At 40.2% G+C, this 18620-nt stretch overlaps 1 protein-coding gene across 1 annotated transcript in view; it reads left to right on the forward strand.

The window, feature by feature from the left end:
• Positions 1–18620, forward strand: part of LOC145987257 (uncharacterized) — a 563513-nt gene that overhangs the window by 219072 nt on the left and 325821 nt on the right. The window lies entirely within an intron of this gene.

The raw sequence follows: 18620 nt of genomic DNA on the forward strand, positions 1-18620 counted from the left end.
TTGAGTCAGATAGGAACAGCAAATTCTCAACGATCCCTAAGGTAGAATCATTACCCGCGAAAAGGTCTAATTATAACATGGGCAAAGAGCAAACACTCGCTCCCTGATTGCCGACGAGCCTAAGACAAATTTCCTGCGGAGAAGCCACTCGCATGGATCCTCCTCGGTGCCCAGCCTAATAATTCATTGTCCTGCGGAAAGCGTCTACAGACCGGAAGTTGGACCGGAATGTAAATTGAATGTAAACTCGGTAAGGAATAAACCTGATTCAGCTCTTAAGTCTAATGAACATCTTCCTGGATTATCGGTAACTTCGTTGGTCTGGGAAGTTGCAAAACGTCTGAGCAAACGTTGCACGAAAAGTTGAAAGTTCTTATACATATAAGAAGTTCGGTAATTGGCTGTGTTTGGGAACGATTCGATCTAAAGGTGGTCCGTTTCGAAAGCGCGCGTATAACTGGCACGTGAAGAAAAGGTTTCTGTAACAGTTCGATTATTTGGAAGTTACACGTCAACAGTTAGAGAATTAAATACTTTCTGCCAGTGTAATCTCTGGAGCAAGCAAGGGCGCGCATAACGGTAGAGAAGGGAAGAAAGCGAGTGGGCGGAGCAAAGCGAGTGGCTGGTAGCTTCAGCCGAGCTTTCCCCGCGGAGACTTGATTTCGTTCGCTTGCTCCAGAGACTCCCGGGCCAGAGTGTAGGCAACAGTTTTGGCAAAGTCAAAATTTTCTTTCTTTAAGTCGCATTTCAAAATAAAATCCTAACAATTGTCCAGTGGGCTTTCCCGGGTTCTTGATTATAAGGCGACTGTGTTATAGTCGAGGGGCTAGCTTCGTTAACAACCGGCTGGCTTCGGAGTCGACGGAGCGCGCTCACCAGTTACACCAATCACATTCAACGCACAGTGTTGCCACATCGATTCCCCAGCTGCAAAAGGAGAAAGGTCTCCACATTGAAGTTGCAAACAACACGACAGCAACAGCTTATCCCCAGTCATGCGACTGAGACTCCACGTGGAGTAGACGAGCAGAATGACAGCTGCGCCCATTGGCTGAAGGTTGAGTGTGATTGGACGAAAACAACTCGCCCGCTGTTTAACCCCACCCGCGTTTGTGGCGGCGGCTTTCTTCAGTTCTTGGACGTTAACGAAGTAAACACGCCGACTACACCACCATGCCATCGGGCAGGGTGTCCCCAGTAGTCATGTTGAAAAGCACCTCGTTAGATTACTCATTTCGAAACAACTTTATGTCAGTTACTCGGCTGGAAACATAACTCTGGTACTCATTTTTAAAATGTGACTTATTTATACTTACTAATTTTGTAAAGTTATTCGATAACTATGACCTATTTGATAACTAACTTTGTTAACAATTACTCACTTTAGAGTCAACCTGTGTAGCAGTTACTTTATTAGAAAACAACTCTGCTACTTTTACCTTATTTCAGAAACAGTTCCTTCTGAAGATTAAGTAAGAGTTGGTTATTAGTTACTTTTTTTATTTCTTACCTAGTGGAGGGCATAAGAATTTAGGAAAGATGTTGACACTTGAAAAGAGATGAGGACTGTAACTCCCTTTTAACGGTCTCTGCTATATTTTACCATCTGTTTCAAATATTTTAAAGTTCTTTTTTAGCATATTCACAAGCAAAATTTAAATATTTAATCTTATGAGAAAGTCGTGCCCTCTAACAATAGCCAAGACGGGTTGTCGGAAAGGCAAAGGTTAGTTATACATATCTCGAAAACTACTATAGCTACTAAGATGAAATTTGGTGAATAAATCGAAGCGAATGATAACTCACCAAAGCATTCCTTAGACCGTTCGACCCATCTGTCTGACTGTCAGAGACAACAATCTACAATGAATAAACCGTCCATATTAAGGGAATTAAAAAGCGTGAGGTTCTAAACTTTTCTAAATTGAAGATCTTGGATTGATTCATTCATTCATTAGCTTTATTTTACTCGCTTCTTGTGCCACTTTTGGCTAATTTCCGAAGATGGGGATGAGCGATGATATGATGAAATTGATGAATGGACACTCACAAACATCCATGCCCAGACCATTATTCGAACCCGGGACCCTGGCGTCATAGCGCAATATGATAACCACTCTGCCATAGGGGCCGGCATTGAAGATCTTGAAACTCGTAAATATTAATCTACAATTTGAAATTTGCAAGGTACTTTATCACTATAATTTACAACTAATTTACTATTTAAGTTAATTAAACTCTTCTTACTAAAATATTAATATAACATTTATGTATTTCTCATAATTCAATGAAAAGTAAATACATGTGAATATTATACTTTGCTACTTTAAATGCACAACATTGATACTTTGTGTGAAATATGTTAGTATTATTTATCTTACTTTGATATTGCTAAACTTCATTTCCAACATATTAATTTATACAAACAAAAGGACCCAATGAACGATGTTGAGTTGTTGTTTTAAGTCCACTTTATGCACAGTAAGGCTAATCGGGACTGGACCTACAGTTTAAAGTGGGATCCGAACCACTACGTTCCCCCATTCCGGGTATCTATCCCCGGACCCCTTGATTACAAGGCAACGACGTTACCACTTCACCATCGGGGAGGCCCCGATGAACGATGAAACAATTATCTAGGTTCCCGTTATTTGAGTGAAAGCTGAAAATGATTTACAATGAAATGAAAGCATTGAAAATACGAGGCGCATCCAGAAAGTAAGTTTCCCTATTTTTTTCCCGTGAAAGTAAACATAATGAGCCGTGTAAATTGCGCATGCGCAGCAGAGCTAAAACGTATCAATCATATGCTAGGCGGACAGATCCCGCCCGGCGCCAGTAGCGAGGCAGCAGTGGTCCGAAGTGGAAGCTCGTATTCCTTCTCCCGCCGCATGCGAGGTTCGGTCGGTGATAAAGTTCCTGAATGCACAAAGCATTGCGCCAATTGACATTCATCGTCAGCTCTGTGAGGTCTATGGGCCGAACATTATGAGTAAGCAGATGGTGCGTCGCTGGGGTCGGCAGTTTTCGGAAGGTCGTCAAAGTGTCCATGATGAAGAGCGCAGTGGGCGTCCGTCCCTCATCACTGATGATCTGGTTGAGCTGGTGCGGCAGCGCATCGTAGAGAACCGTCGCTTCACGATTACGGAGTTGAGTAGCCTTTTTCCGCAGATATCGCGATCCGTGTTGCATTAGATTGTCACGCAGCGCCTGCTGTTCAAAAAATTGTGTGCCAGGTGGGTGCCGAAAAACCTGACACCCGAACACAACATGAAACGTTCAGGAGCAGCACTGACATTCCTGCAACGTCACGGGCGATGAGACGTGGATTTCGCACTTCACCCCGGAAACCAAGCAGCAGTCAATGCATTGGCGGCATAGTGGATCTCCGGTCAAGAAGAAATTCAAACAGACGCTGTCGGTACAGAAAGTGATGTGCACCGTGTTTTGGGACAGCAAGGGCATTTTGCTCATTGACTTCCTCCCCAGAGGTGAAACGGTGAACGCTGACCATTACTGTGAAACACTAAGGAAATTGCGACGTGCCATTCAAAACAAGAGGCGTGGCATGCTTACTGCAGGTGTTGTGCTCCTCCACGACAATGCTCGTCCACATACGGCTCGGCGCACAGCAGCTGTTTTGACGGAATTTGGCTGGGAGTTGTTTGATTATCCACCTTACAGTCCTGATCTGGCTCCCAGCGATTTTCACGTTTTCTTGCACCTCAAGAAATTCCTGTCCTCCGGTGAGCGTTTTGGTAACGACGAAGAGCTGAAGACGTCTGTCGCACGCTGGTTCCATTCACAGGCGGCAGAGTTCTACGACAGTGGGATCCAAAAGTTGATACCACGATACGACAAGTGTCTCAATTCTGGTGGTTGCTATGTTGAAAAATAGCTGAACCTTTGCTGTACCTGTTGCCAATAAATGGTTTCCTGAAACTGTGTTGTTGTTTTTTTAAAAAATAGGGAAACTTACTTTCTGGATGCGCCTCGTATAATCATTTCGCAGGAAAGTCAGCTTCCGTGTCGAGTGTTCCACTAATGTAAATATAACGTAATGATGCCAGGCAGAACATAGGGACTTGCAAATGAAAGGCAAACAGAACTGTAAATTAATTACTTTTGGAGAAGTTTATACTGTATAATAACATTCCTGTTTTTTAAAAAAATAAATTCCATTACATTCTTGCCTGCGGCTTATATGTCATTTGTAAACTCGTTGACTTCTCTCATGCTTGATGGAAATGAACTAACAATATGTTGCTGCATAGAAACGAAACGGTAATCATTAAAATTACTACTTTTCGAATTGACTGTTTAGCATCCAAAATTGTGAAAATTGGCTCATTCCCGAGGTTCCACACGACGATACTTGCACGTTCGATACTAAAGCCGCGTCCTCTTGCTACAACTGATGTTACGTGGCGACTAGTGAAGTCACTAGAGGGAACGAGCCCCTGTCGTTGACGAGCCTGCTCCTCCTGCTGACCCCCCCCCCCCACACACACACACACACTCACCTCCAGCAAATAAGAGAAACTACGTAGATAAGTAAATGTTCTTTGAGTGAATGATTCCATTCTTTTACTTCACTTTTCTGACACTTTCTGTTATCAGCGAACATGAAGATGAGTTATGATGGAATCAGGGTGGATTCAAATCATGATTTTCATTAAAAAAAATCATTTTCGTTGATTTTGGTTTATTGAAATAGTTTTTTTCCTTAAAAACACGCTTAAAATGTTTCTGGCACCATACATATAGATATATGTTATTTTTGTAAAAAGGTTTTTTCTAGTAAACGGCCCTGTAAAATATTTGAACAGTTTGATTAAAGGAAATAAAAAATATACCTAAATATACATTTAATTCTGTTCCTGATACTGTACCTGCTATGGAAATATTGTTGAATGTGTTATTGAAACTAATAATAATTTCAGTAACTTTTCTTCCAGTGAAAACAAAACATTCTGGATGTACTCTACAATTGTAAATTAAAGTAGGAACTTAAATATTTTTATAGACTTTGTAGCTGAATTTTGGAGATTTTTTAATTTTGCATGTTTATTTACAGTTCAATGACAGACACTATTTATGGTTTAACATGATTAGTTTTTTGTATATTTCTCTACACAACATTTTTACTACTTTTGCATTTAAAAATTATTGAATTTTAAATCAAGGGAAATTTATGTGTGTTTACAGTTTATATATTACATTTGTGTTCGTATGAGCTTCACGCCATCAGTAAATATATTTTCTTTTCTTTATTTTCCTATCTTAGAACCTAATAAACACCATTAAATGATTGCGAGATTAATGTACTTTCACCAAAAGTGATTCTGATATCTGCAAAATATTTATGTACATTATTCTATAAATTATTTATTTTAAGTGATTTAAAACGTAATTTAAATCAACCTCATTTAAATCAATCCATCTTGGATGGAATTGATGAAGGGACACTAACAGAGAGCACCCATTTCATGGTCGGGATTTGAAACCGGGATCCCTGGCACCGTAGCGTGCTGTGCTGGGCAAACCGATCCGTCTCTGAGGTCGGCAATTAAGTGTTCTTTTTGCCCAAATATGTATTTTTGCATGGAATCCAAAACACTAAAATGTGTTTCCACTGAGTTTCGAACAAGGATCCAGGATAAGTCCACCATTTAGTGATACTGTACTTCAGAGAAATGACGACTCTTCATGCTCTTCCCACATTTTCATTTTGTCCAAACTAAATTCTATATCCTCCTCCCACATGTCCTGCGTGTTGATACGTAGCTTCTGTGCTGACACATTCGATACCCGGTGGAGGCACATAGTGGTTCGGATCCCACTTTAAACTGCAGGCCCAGTCTAGATTAGCCTTTCTGTGCATAAAGTGGACTTAAAACAAGAAATAAATCAATCAAATAATGCATTCGTTCCTTACAAATCAGTAAATATTGGCTTGAAGGTAATACGAGGTTTCATTGAATTGCGAGTAGACTTGTTGTGCTATTTTTAGATTTCTATGGTTTCCATGAACGAGGTAAACAAAACTTTCCTGCAGTAAGCTTTGGCTAAAGGAGAGACGAAGCTATAAAAAAGAGATTAGAGAAACGGAAGTGAATTGAAGAGAAAATTAAGGTAGGATGTAATCCTTTTATTATCTACTCTCCAACTCCATCATTTTTCTTGGGCTGTTTTTCGCTCGAGTTCTCTGAACTGAAGGGCGAGAGGAGAGAGTTCCCATTCTACTATCGATCATACGGAGAGTTAATGGATGGATTACTGCTGATGGTTGGGATAATAGGTGGGGACAAGTTGCGGGCTCTTTAGCGGAGAAAACTAGATGGCGCTCATTGCCAGCAGCTGATAAGCGGGACCATGCAAAGAAGCCATTATATGCCACTCTTTGCCGAATTGAATTATTTTACAATAGAATTATCTCAGATTAATATATTCATGAAAATAAAATCTACTTAGATGGTAATGGATTGTTGAGATGTTATTGGTTGCCTAACGATTATACTTCCTTCATTTGTCGAAATAAGATTCATCTACAAATTTACTAATCAAGGTAAGTGTAGGTAACGGTACAGTATTCTTTATCCAGAGTAAGTTTGGTAATCAAATCGATTCTATGCCCTCATACACGGGTAGAGTGAGAGGTACATCCAGTTGCTATCAAGTCGCGAAATGAGTTATTAATCTAACAAGGTATGCTTATTATAATTCCCATTGTGATAATAATTCGTGTAAGTTATGAGGGTTAAGTTTGGTGCTATCAGTTTTTTCAGAAACAGATTTTCACGAAGTCCTAGCAGCTGGATGTGCCTCGCACCAAACCCACTGGTGCATAGAATAAGTGTCCTCTCTTCGGGGGAGAATTTGTGAGTCTCATAAAACCCTCTTTATCGCATCTTTTCTAAGAAGAAAGGTAGCCAATTCAGAAAAATATTGTATAATAGAGAAATGACTTGTAAATATAAAGACGGCATAATTCCCCTTTCACATTTTTGGACATCCCCTGGAATCTGATAGATACCTGCGTCCCGTCTCCGTAGCAAGATGGCCCAAAGTTCGAATCCTGGATAGGGCACGCATGAATCAGTGTGTTTGTCTCCTCATCCATTTCATCATGAAATTGATCAAGGTAAGTGTAGGTAACGATATCGTCTGTATGTCCCAATTCGCTGATAGAGAATAAGTTCAGTAAACGAATCGATTCATACAGTGGGATCCATGAGTATTACCGTGCAAAGTGTCCATCTGCATATTCGTGCACTTCATTTGATCCAATGAGAGCTTCAAGAATTAAAAGAAAACTCAAAACAAGCTGTTGACAACTTCTGCACCAGCATACATAAGAATCCATCGCTTAAAAACACATAGGATGTAAGAGAAACATTAATGAAAATAATCATGGACAATTTGCACGGTAATACTCAAGGATCCCACTGTACATGGGTTGGGTGAAAGGCATATTCAGTTGCTAACACGTAGCGAAAATGGGTTGCTAACCTAACAGGGTATGCATTTTATAATTCCAATTGCAATATTAATGCATGTAAGTTGGTTAGGAGGGTGAAGTTTGGCGCTATTAATGCCACAGATAGAATAATAGGAAATTTAAAGAAACAAACCTGTGACTTATTATAAACATCATTAGAGATGTCTCATCATGTCTCTGACATGTCACATCGGAACTTAACTTATTCCTATATATATATACGTCTCCTGTCTAGTGATGCCTCCCCCATGGCGCAGTGGTAGCGTCGTTGCCTTGTAATCAAGGGGTCCCGGGTTCGATACCCGGTGGAGGCACAAGTGGTTCGGATCCCACTTTAAACTGTAGGTCCAGTCCCGATTAGCCATACTGTGCATAAAGTGGACTTAAAACCTCAACTCAACTCAACAACTCCTGTCTAGTGAATATACGTCTCTCTTTTATACATGCTGCCAAACTCTATAAAGATTGTATTACTCTGTCGAGGATTCCACAAATTCTTTCCAGCTTTGTTCTTGAAGAAGACATCCTTTTAAGACACACACACACAAACGCACACCTTTCCTTCAAGACACATTCAATCGTCATCACCTTCTCGCTTCCCAGAACCCCTTCCACCCTCAGGTCACAGCACCCCCATCAAGTCGAACACGCAACCGCGATGGAAAAAGACTTTACGCCGAATCGCACTTCGGGATTTGGCGATCTGATTTGAGCCGTGCAATCAGGAGATTGAACAGACGGGTCGTGACCTTATTCAGAAAAGCCCCGAGTAGCAATACCTCCTCCGGGCTTTGTAAAGGAGCTAGGTCGAGGTACGTGGAGGAAGGATAAAACGTGGGTCCAATGGACTCAAACCGTCTTTGACGGGTCCAGTTAATTTTCAGCCCAGCAGTCTGGGCGAGAATTTTCTTTCATTTCGTTCCTTCTTTTCCTCCTCCCTCTCGTTTCTTGTTTTATCGTCTCTCTCTCGACATGACGGACAAATACCGTATCTTTCAGACGGACGATTCTCAAGAAAAGGTGACTGATGAAAATTGAACAATTTTCCGAATGAAATTATCCAATTTTAGGTGCAGTAAATTGAACGTACACGGTGGACAGGTCGATTTAATAAAACAAAAAAAAAATGAAAGAATCTCGTTCTGACGACTGCAATTTGGATTTCTAAATTAATTGTAACGATGGGTATGGAAGATGGATTGATACTGAACGCAATAATTCTAGGATTCGAACTGATGATCTCTGTCTTAGCAGTGTGTTAATGCGACATGCAGGCTAACCCTGCACTGCAAACGAACATGATGTCGAGGTAAGGCTGGACCTATTGTCAATCTAGACCCAAGATGAACATATTTGATGTGCAAGCTCTTAATTATATCCAATCCAGGAACACTAGGTTCAACGGATACATGTGTCGTGTTTCTTTTATCATCTATTTTATTGTCTTCGCAATCAGCTAATAGGTAAAAAGGTAACTTAAACAAATAAGTACAAGCACATATGATATAAAATAGCTTTTTCACAAACATTGCGCGCCGCACTGTTATGTTACTTGGTGTACGCCTTATAAAGCCAACATTGAAAGCATGTTGCTACGTTTCTCACCAGAGTGTCATTCCACGCTCTATATACCTGCATGTTGTGATATGCAATTTGCTACTTTGTTACGAATGCTACATATGCATATGCTTGATGATAAAGAGACTAACTGGAATTAAAACCACCGATTATGTAAAATGCCGTCAGGCTAGAACAGTCTAGTGTCTGAAGAATGTTAATCATCGTCTTGATTGAGAGTCCATGTATGCAGTGGTTTAGCCTAACGTCATACAAACCTTTACATTCTTGGTTCATAGTCCGTCTATTTAACACCTGTATTTATGTAATCTACCTCATGTGTTTATCAGCATTATGGAGAAGTATCCTGGAACACTTACTCGTTGTGGAAAGCAACTCTGGTACGCTCACCCATTGTGGAAAGAAATTCTGGTACAGTTAGTGATTGTGGAAAGAAAGTCTAGTACGCTTACTCGTTGTCGAATAATGTCGTTGTCTGGTGCAGTTAGTCATTGTGGAAAGAAAGTCTGGTACGCTTACTCGTTGTAGAAAGAAACTTGGGTACGCTTACTCATTGTGGAAAGAAATTCTGGTACGCTTACTCATTGTGGAAATAAATTCTAGTACGCTTATTCGTTGTCGAATAATGTCGTTGTCTGGTGCAGTTAGTCATTGTGGAAAGAAAGTCTGGTACGCTTACTCGTTGTGGAAATAAATTTTGGCACGTATACGCGTTGTGGAAAGCAACTGTTGTGCGCTTACCCGTTGCAAGGAAATTGCAAGTAGCGAAGCGATAGGAAATATATAAAGAAATATTTTGTCCTTCTATCAATTTCATCCTAGCAACATCCATTCGTCGTCACGATTAACCTAAAACGGTAGAAAATTCACCTAAAATAAGCACGGAAAAAAATAGTGTATGAACCGCTATAGGTAAGCCAAAGTTAGAAGCTACTTCTTGCTACGAGACCCTATTAATGGAGATAGCTACCCGCAGAAAGCAGACACACACTGTTACTCACTTTGAAGTATTGCAACAAGCACCACAATCCGAGATTCAAATAGTTTTAGTGTTGCCAATGATCCTGAATAGCGGATTAGTGATAAAAGCAATTTGCATTAGACGGTTTCGTTTCGGAAGCCTGCCGGCACTTCGTAAATAAAGTTCGCACTCGATGCGATTACACCTTCCGAAAATCAGCTTCTGGTGCTCTGGGAAAATTCGATACTGAAAATCCTACTTACGAATTCTGTTTCGTGCGTTGCTTTTCCTTCTGCGAATATAACCGAAGCTCAGGTGTGTTTAAGTAAGCACGATTAGATCCCACAGACTTACTTCATTGCGCAACAAATATCCTCCAGTGGGTTACTTTGAAAATTTCATCAAGTGCATTTCGATCGATTGCTATTAGGTCGAGCGAAAGTGGTGACCTGCAGTACAAATAATGATTTTCTACCGATATGGGGGTCATATTGGGGTATGAAATACAGCATTATAAGTAAATTCAAACCAGATTTAATAGATTATTCACAAAAATAATATTCTGAATTTTCATTATTTGTCTGTGAAGAAACAAATCTTAACAATTAGAGATTTTTTTTTTAAAAAAAAAAAGTAGTATTTACTCGTTCTGGAAACTCTGGTAGGTGAATTTGTTATTGAAAACCCTCTTGTATGTTTAGTCGTTTTCGGTATAAAGTTCGGTACGTTTAATCATTGTAGAAAGACAATTTTCAAGGGTTATTTATTTGGATAATAAACTCTGATATGCTTCTTCGTTGTGGGGAGACAGTCTCATACGCTTAATCGCCGGCCTCCGTGGCGGAGTGGTTAGCACATCGCGCTACGACGCCAGGGGTCCCGGGTTCGAATCCTGGCCTGGGCATATGAGTGTCCATTGATCAATTTCATCAAATCATCACTCATCCCCATCTTCTCAAATTAGCCAAACGTGACACAAAAAGCGAAGTAAAATAAAGCAAATCAATCAATTAATCGTAGGCTTAATCGTGTTAGAAAGATATTCCGGTAAACTTATTTGTTAGACAAAGGTATTCTAATATGCTTACTCGGTAGTGAAAAAAACTCTCTTGTATCTTATTTGTTGTGGCTAGAAAATATGCTACGATTAGTCATTGTGAAAATATTTTTCTTTACGCTTACTCTTTCCGGAAAGAAACTCTGGTACGCTTATTCGTGTTAGACACACTGGTAAGCGTATTTGATTGGAGAAGGGCAACCTCCATGGCAGAGTGGTTAGCACAGCGCGCTAAGACGCCAATGGTCCTTGATTCCAATCACAGCCTGAACGTGGATGTTTTATGTTCCTTCTTGAAGGTCATCATATCATTACTCATTCTTACAGTCGCGATTAGCCAACAAGGGCAGAAGAGCGACTATAAATTAAAGAAAACCAAATCAATGGATGAATATATTCGTATGCGCTTACTCGGTAGGAAAAGAAACTATTGTATCTTATTTGTTGTGAAAAGAAACTCTGGTACGCTTACTCGTTGTGAAACGAAACTCTGATACGCTTACTCGTTGTGAAAAGACACTCTGATACGCTTACTCGTTGTGAAAAGAAACTCTGGTATACGCTTACTCGTTGTGAAAAGAAATTCTCGTTGTGAAAAGAAACTTTGGTATACGCTCACTCGTTGTCAAAAGAAACTCTGGTATACGTTCACTCGTTGTGAAAAGAAACTCTGTTATACGCTCACTCGTTCTGAAAAGAAACTCTGGTACGCTTACTCGTTGTGAAAAGAAACTTTGGTATACGCTCACTCGTTGTGAAAATAAACTCTGGTATACGCTCACTCGTTGTGAAAAGAAACTCTGGTACGCTTACTCGTTGTGAAAAGAAAATCTGGTACGCTTACTTGTTGTGAAAAGAAACTCTGGTACGCTTACTCGTTGTGAAAAGAAACTTTGGTATACGCTCACTCGTTGTGAAAATAAACTCTTGTATACGCTCACTCGTTGTGAAAAGAAACTCTGGTACGCTTACTCGTTGTGAAAAGAAAATCTGGTACGCTTACTTGTTGTGAAAAGAAACTCTGGTACGCTTACTCGTTGTGAAAAGAAACTTTGGTATACGCTTACTCGTTGTTAAAATAAACTCTGATATATGCTCACTCGTTGTGAAACGCTTACTCGTTGTGAAAAGAAACTCTATTAAGCTTATTTGTTGCAAAAAAACCAACCTCTGGTACACTTACTCGTTGTGATGAGGAACTCTAGTGCTCTTACTTATTGTTGGAAGAAACTCTTCTGCTCTTAATCATTTTTAATAGAATATACTATTGTAGCCTTATTTGTTGCGGAAAGAACCTATGGTCTACTTACTTGTTGTTGAAAGAGACATTGGTATCCTTACTCGATGTGGAAACAAACTATGGCACTTTTTGATTAGAGTACAATTACTGGTTTCAGATAGCAACTATTGTTCGTTTATAAGTTTTGAAAAGAAACTAAGGGACGCAAGGTTTTAATCTCAGCTATCTTTACAGACGATCTTTTCCTGCTTGAGCAAGCTCATGGCAATGAAAGACAACGTTAAAGATAACAGTCATAAGTTAATTTTTATGAATCCTGGACATACCCACTTCACAAGATTTAATGATGCAGCATTAACTCGCAGGATGTTGAAGTAATTCACCTAATTAGCAGAAACTTGAAGAGGAAATTAAGAAAGGGAAAAATAATGCCTATATTAAAGTGGTTGTATTTCTGTACCGCCGCTCTGAGGATTACAAACTCCTTTGTTGAGTTCCTACATGAACCGCTTTATCTTGCGTCTCTTCTGGCTCCTGTGCTTAATCTCTGGGAATGCCTCCCATCTTCATGGAGACTAATCCTGTCCTAGGCAGCATCCTATTTGGAGCAAAGCGACGTTTTCCATTACGAGACAGGGTGCAGGGAGAGTTCTGCAAAAGCCGCAAAACACACCAATGCGTCCCGAAATCCTAAGGTTGCAACGTGGAGCCGGAGCAAGGAAACAAGGTTCAAAGCGAGGGTACGCTGAGATAAATGGCGTGCGAATGGACCGAACTCCTATATCTAATTGTGTGAAACATCTGCGGAGGCCAGCAAGTCCAAAAACGGACGCGTTAGGGTCCTCGGTCGGCTCTCTCTGTACGATGGCATCATTGTCATCATCAAGCTGGCTTTTTGGGCAAAACTTCTGACTTTGCGCCTCTCTCTCTCGCTTATTCCTCTCCTCCTCTTCTTATCTCGGTGACCACACTCGTCCGTTGATTGACGCCCGCTGAATGTTCCCCTCCCAACATTAACATTCACGCCTCACTTCAAAGACATGACCCTTAGGAGTTGAGGGGGCCGAGTTTTAGCTGCAGACAAAGTTCGCGGCAGATGATGAGGACCGCCGGGCACCATAGAGGAAACATGCTGCCTTGATAGCGAGACAATGTTGCGTACAGACGTTGGCTAAAGAGGGAAGTTCAAAGCAGAGGCGATGCAGTGAAAGGGTTTCATAGCATAGGAGCATTTGCACAACAAAGACAGACAAAAGTAAATTTAGCATACTTAAGAAAAAGAGTGTACAATGTGAAAATCTGACGACAGTCGTGGAGATATTAGCATTTTCCAGCTTATAGCTATATATTTTCCAAAATGTTTAGAAGATGAATACTGATTCCAATGTACAGAGTGATAACAAAGTCCCATTACTCCCTATCGCGTGTCGACATCGTCATAGATGGTCGCACTGTATTAATGTGAGATCATGGCAGAGGACAACTCAGAGGTAGTGTGACTATTCGTTATGATTTAGTCCAGGGTGTCTGTGTGTACACCATCGCTTTCATAACAGAGCATGATTCTCCGCCATGTACGATGGGAAATTCTCCTCAACATTGCTGGCGTGATGGCAGTAAACGCACGTCGAACAGCATCCTTAAGTTCGTCAACTGTCTCGTAACGTGTGGCAGCAACCTTCTGTGCTCACTAACATCTATGCAATACATAGGGGGTAATGGGACTTTGTGATCACTCTGTACAGCATAACAAAATAAGTAATATTTAGTCAGACGCGTTACCGACTGAGCCGCGGTGGCTCAGTCGGTAACGCGTCTGACTACCATGATCAAGGTCCCGGGGGAAACCCTGGGGGGTAAAGGCGGTCAGGGGCGTGATGCTGATCACATCACCCCTACTCACGACCGGATCAAGAAAGTGTGGGGCGTTACCCCCACACCCCCTATATGCCTTCATGGCATGGTGCTATGCACAGGGGAACACTTTACTTTTTTTTATATATATATATATATTGTATATATGTGTATGTGTTTGTGTGTATTCAGTTCTTAGAATTGACTAAGAACTCAACTACGCTCAAAACATACTTGGAAAGTAGATTTTTTTTTTAATTATTGAAAATTTTGATTTTATACTTATATACAGGGTGTATCATACGTAATAGCGCAAACTGACACAGTTGAAAGTACATGATAATAGAAGCAAAAAAAGTCTCAGTAAACATGGGTCCGCAAATGAGCCGTTTTCGAGATAATTGCGAATGTGTGGTTACACGCATTCGCACACATTATTAGCATTTTACCAACTAGGACGACGTTTACAAACAATGAAGTCAGTGGCGGCTTGTAACCACACATTCGCAATTATCTCGAAAACGACTTTTTGCGGCCTCATGTTTACTGAGACTTCTTTGCTTCTACAATATTATCGTGTACTCTCAACTGTGTTAGTTTGCGCTATTACTTATGATACACCCTGTATATATATATATATATACACACACACACACACACACACACACAGAGAGAGAGAGAGAGAGAGTATTGACAGATTAATGGAAACATACTGCATTAATAATCAATAAATGATTTCATTAATTGCATTAATAATTTCGTAACAACTACAGTTTTCTTCTAGGCCTGGAAGGGCATTACACGACTTCGTGGTCAAGCACCTTAAGCGAGCGACTATAGATCTCACCTCCGAAGTTTCCGGGTTCGAGTCCAGATGTCCCTTAATTAATATTATGTAATCACCACTCATCATTATCATCGCCGTGACTATCAAAATGTTGTAGAAAAGAAACGTAAATTTTAAAATATATTACGATTTGCAATGATTTCTGTAAAAAATTGGAAATCGGGGATAAAATACTTGTAGATACTTTGCTTGGGTGTCCCTGTGTCCTAACCTACATTCAAATTCAAACACTTCCCTTTTTACAGACGCTTCTTGTAGCACGAAGCGCTAATACTCAAGCTAGAAGATGTGTACTGGGTACTCATAAAGCGGACTAAAGGTTTTTTGGGGGCCCATAATTGGTTGGATAAATTGTACAGCAATTAAGTCATAGTGGAGAGACAACACCCAGCCTTCTGTACAGCGACATGACGAGCTGCCCAAGACATCCTCGCATGGAACGCGACGAGCTTTCACGAAACACAATGGCAGCCCGTGCGCATCAGGGCAGGGAACCACTCTACCGTGACAAAATCCTGGAGAAAGTTTTCGCGAGGGGGGAGAAGGAAGTTTAGCACTGCTTTCTTCTTCAATCCCTTTCGCCGACGCTCCGAAATTTCTCATCTCTTCCGCTAGGATGTGACTGTAACTCTGCGTGCCAGTTACTCGCGCACTTCACGCACATATTTACCCTTAAATATGCAGCATCCACGGTACAGGCCTACGGGGGGTTATTCCCAGTTACAATGTAGCAAGTTTGAGCGTATAAATATTCATTAGAAAGGGAATCCTTTCACGACAAAAGCAACACGGACGAAAAGGAGAAGACAGAGTGAGCGGAAAAGGACACAAAGCGTGGACGGACGGAAGAAAAAGTTGCATAAATTGCATTATAAGTTCACGGGGACAGTTTCGCGTAATTAGACTCTCACGTACGTGGTTCGCAAAACCGGTCGAGTTTGCTTTTCGTCCGTGATGGATGACACGGCCGTCATGCTCCTTCCTGTACCGATTGATTTAATTCGTTTTGGAGCCGGATCGCTTGCTAGTTATCACATCTCGCAGATGGCCATGATATGGCTTTTATTGGATTTTTGAGTCGAGGCACGCTTGCTGACTCTCAACTCAGATTTCTGTCACGGCCGAATTAACAACGGTTCTGCATGGGTATTGCTGATGTCGCATTTCTGTTTTTTCCCCATATTTGTTACTTCTTTTGTGCGTGCAGAGAGACGAAAGAACAGGATATTATTTTTTGAGTGGTCTTTTCGATGGCGTAAAAGTGGTCACCTTGTAACCAAGGATTCCTGGTTTGATCCGGTTTTAATATTTTACTATTAGGCTATGCTAAATTAATTTGGTCTATGAGTGATTAAACTAAAACGCAAGTTTTGTCCGTCATTAGGAATAAATTTGAGTATATTTATAGAACAGTCCCCTCGGCATCTGTGTAAATCAATTGTAAGTAGGTAGTACACCCAACGGCATAAGAAACAGTGGGCGAATTGTCCATCACCATTTTCATTCGGTCTGCATTGCACAATATGATAATAATCAATTGAAGTAAAAGCGTCAGTAAGCAGAGGGCAATCCCTGTCTCGCACCAATATAATTTAATTCCTTAAAACAACACAGGATGTAGAATAAAAAGTAATGAAATTAACTATGGACAATTTGCCTACCATTATCTTTGTCGTTGACTGTACATGGTAGTTCAAGGTGGTAGGTCTTTTATTGCAAATAGCAGCACATAGATACCTACATTTCAGGTGTCCTTAACATTCTCTCATTTGTTATCTTAAATGTTTGAATGTAGCTGATAATTACCTGATTTGACAACAAATTATATTACATATTGTTTTTCATATTTCAAATCGTTTATTGTTTTCGAAAGTTATTGTTTCTCACCTTCCATACTTATTCTAGTTTTGTCTATTGTAAATTGACTGCATATTGGACGCCTTTTGAACTGGCGGCTCACCTTGGAACTACTTATATTTACGTCAAGGGTGTTCCCTAGTCCTGGTGGCAATCTCAGTTGAAATGAGCTTGTTGAACAAGGAAAGGGGACAAATAGAGTCTGCCTTTGCTTTTGCTGTGTGTGCGTTTGAAGAAAGTTCAATGAGCCACGGATCATGGAATACTGTTTTTCCCAGCGCTCATAACTTCCACTCTTTAGAAACTCCCAAGTTTACAACCAGAATAGGATGAAAATTATGCGTGTACAGAAGTTTTGTTAACATGGGACGTCTGCGATTCTTGTTTGCTTGATGACGCGAGTTGTGTTCGGCACTTTGGGACACAAAAGTAAACTATGTGAGCAAAACAATTAAACTGCTTGCTTATTTTACAACCAGTTCAAATAGTTGCCAGTACGAATAGTAACCAAAAAGTTGTGGACATTATATTTACAGTAAAACCTCCAAGAAGATAATTCGATCAGATGAAATCGTGGCAGTTCTTCAAAATGTGTGGGACCTCTTCTCATGAAAGGTATTTTTTTTAAATATTTTCTACTAAACATGATTGGAACGGAACAGGGCAGCAAGCCTTGTTTATAAAGTAAATCGAAGTGTTTTAACCCATCATTTCTGTGAACATTATACTTTTGTAATTGCAATTGCAGTGTGTTTATTAAATGCACTAATACTGTAAAAAATACCATACCAATAACTTTAGATCCATTTCTAATTAATTTTCTTTGTCCTTTCAGGTATGTTTGAAACTTGACCAGACATTGTTTATCATTCTGCGTAAGTACCATATCATATGTTTCCTTTTTTTTTAAAATAAAGGGGAACGAAAAAAATCATTCGAGAAAACTGGACAGAAAAAAAGTAATTCAATATATTCAGAACGTAGTATGTTTGAAACTGTGACCCTATTGAAATTGTTATGTTGTTCGTACCAGAAATGAGGGGTGCGACAATGAATCGGGCGATTTCGCAACACTGGATATAGTTAGTTGTTGCGTCAGAGGTAACACGTGACTAACACCATCTTGCAGCTCCTGCTTCACCATTCAAATTTTAACATGAATCAGAAATGAATGGTAAAGTAGGGGCTGCGAGATGGTGTTAGTCTTGTGTTACCTCTGACGCAACAACTGACTATATCCAGTGTTGCAAAATTGCCCGATTCATTGTCGCACCCTGTCTTTTATATTTCTTTCTTGAACTTTTTCACTCTTTTTCTTGGCCGAAATTGGAAATGCGTTGACTCTATCTGAGAATGCTCGAAACCTTTCTGACAACAGAAAGGGGGTTTTCTTCGTTGGGTGCTAAAGCTAGAGGTCAATCAATAAAGGCAATAAAACCCACAATATGAAAGTAGAAAATCGAGGTCGGTGGCCTTTCCTTACCACTCTAACATGGCGAGCATCTTGTCAACAGCTTTGCAACCGTATGGTATAAAGACGATGTGAAGAATAACCTCGAACGTAGGCGAAGATTTGGAGGTGGTAAACAGTATTATGCTCCAAAACTAAACACCACATATGTTTTTCATGTAGTCTATTAATGAAAATAGCATATCATTTGTAAAACTGCCAGAAACCATTTCTAATGGGTAGAGGCAATTAAGATTCTTCCATCCACACTTAAT

This window comes from Lepisma saccharinum, chromosome 4 (assembly GCF_977018435.1).
Source record: "Lepisma saccharinum chromosome 4, izLepSacc3.1, whole genome shotgun sequence".
Lineage (NCBI taxonomy): Eukaryota > Metazoa > Arthropoda > Insecta > Zygentoma > Lepismatidae > Lepisma > Lepisma saccharinum.